The sequence below is a fragment of the Chrysochloris asiatica genome, unplaced genomic scaffold (assembly GCF_000296735.1).
Source record: "Chrysochloris asiatica unplaced genomic scaffold, ChrAsi1.0 scaffold00032, whole genome shotgun sequence".
In the NCBI taxonomy this organism is placed as follows: domain Eukaryota; kingdom Metazoa; phylum Chordata; class Mammalia; order Afrosoricida; family Chrysochloridae; genus Chrysochloris; species Chrysochloris asiatica.
Genome location: NW_006408550.1, coordinates 18,792,274 through 18,794,329, shown reverse-complemented (window position 1 = coordinate 18,794,329; position 2,056 = coordinate 18,792,274). Strand labels below are relative to the sequence as shown.

Here is a 2,056-nt window from a genome sequence, read left to right as displayed (position 1 = left end):
GTAGTGAAATTTCTGAAAAGATTGAAGAGTAATTTTATTTTCTGCAGTATAGTCAAACATTTTGTTTGAACTGTCTTACTACAACTTTCTGCCTAAAAAAAAAAAAAACTTTCTTAACTGAATGAGTTTTGCATCAGTGTTCTTATTGATACTTAGGAATTTAGCTAGATGGCCTACTAATGGCCCTGTATTAGGCATAGAAGAACAAAGAGGATGTTCAGTGATCTGCCTGGGGGTGAGAGTGATGTGCTATCCTGAGACCACTTCAAAGAGGCAGAAGTGTACATGTACGAGGGACTTTGAAAAAGTTTGTGGAAGCTCTTCACCATCTTCCTAGTTCCTATTCAGCCATAGCTATGAAGGCCAAACTGTGAAGTTTCTGCAGGTACAAAATCTTCCCTGGCCATGGGAGATGCTATGCCAGGACCACAGGAAGGCTTTCCAATTCCTTGGTCTGCATTCCTTTTCAGGAGGAACCCTCAGCAGATAAACTGGACTGTCCTCTACAGAAGAAAGCATAAAAAGGGACAATTGGAAGAAATACAAAAAAAAAGAACCCTCTGTGCAGTCAAATTCCAGAGGACCATCACTGGTGCGTCTCTTGATGATACAATGGCCAAGACAAATCTAAAGCCTTAAGTTAGAAAGACTCAACAAGAACAGGCCATCAGGGCTGCAGAGAAGGCTAACCAAGCACCTGAAAAGACAGCAATGGCTGCTTCTACGGCTCCTACAAAGGCTGCACCTAAGCAAAAGATCGTGAAGCCTGCTCCCTGAGTTGGTGGAAGGCACTAAGTTGGCAGGTGAGACTTTTAAATAAAGATTCAACTGTTAAAAAAAAAAAAAGTTTGTGGAAAAATTAACGAAAAGGTAATAGAACTTTTACACATATGTTTTGAAGTCCCTCCCTAAGTCTGTAATGCATGTTACATATATAAACTTTCTACAGTTTATCAAGATTGACTAATGTCACAGATTAAGTTTGTGTTTCTCCCAAATATATGTCAGTTTGGTGAGGCTACGATTCTCAGTAGTTCAATATTATCCTCTATTTTGTAATCTGGTGTAATTATCCTACATGTTCTAAATTCTAACCTCGATGATGTTTATGAGGATGATTAGATGCAGATTTGTTCACGAGGAGCATACAATCTACAGGGTTAGGTTGTATCTTGAATGAACTTCTTTTGTGATGTAAATAAACAAGCACAGAGGAGTCATCCGAGTATCATCAAGGAAGAAGAGCCCAGGGTGGAGTGTATGGTTTGGCCCCAGGGTTACTGACCTGAGAACCGCCTAGACCCTAGGGAAAGCTGAGGACAAGATACATGTGGCTCTCCAGGAAATGCTGAGTCCCTAGATGTTGAAAGAAGATAAGGGTAGGGTCAACACCAAAGCCAGCAGAGAGAAAAACCTTCCATGACACCTGGCTTTCTGAATTTGATCTTCCAGCCTCCTAAACCTCCTAAATTTCTGTTTATAAAGACATCACTTGTGGTATTTCTGGTATAACTGCATAAGAAAGAGTAAGACAACTATACAATTTTAATTGAATTTTGCCATGAAATATTTGAAACCCCCTCATACATACTATGAGAAAAATCAAATTAAAGACCAGAGAAAAGGAGGGGTAATTTTTTCCATATAAAAAATATTAGCGTAATGGTTACAAATCTGACTGCGAACCTCAGGGTCAGCAGTTTGAAACTACCAGTGGTTCCACGGGAGAAAGATGAGGCTTTCTGCTTCCGTAAAGATTTACAGCCTCAGAAACCCTGTACAGGGTCTCTATGAGTCGGAACCGACTCCACATCACAACAACAAGATTCAATATAATTTTTTTTTCTTTGTGTATTAGTAATCTTCTCTCACATTTTGCATATTTTTAGTTTAAAATGATGATTAGAAAAATTACCCATAATCTTTAAAAATTATTTTAGATGAAAATTGCTTAAATTTTTATGTTGCCCTCTTTTAAAAAAAAACTTTATATCATCATATCAAAGAACTTAGTTTTCTAAAACATTTTTTATGATGTAATCTTTGGAGTTTTATT

At 37.7% G+C, this 2,056-nt stretch overlaps 1 pseudogene; it reads left to right on the top strand.

Moving 5' to 3' along the window:
- Positions 1-356: 356 nt before the first annotated feature.
- LOC102823668 lies at positions 357-777 on the top strand (annotated as a pseudogene).
- Positions 778-2,056: the final 1,279 nt, after the last annotated feature.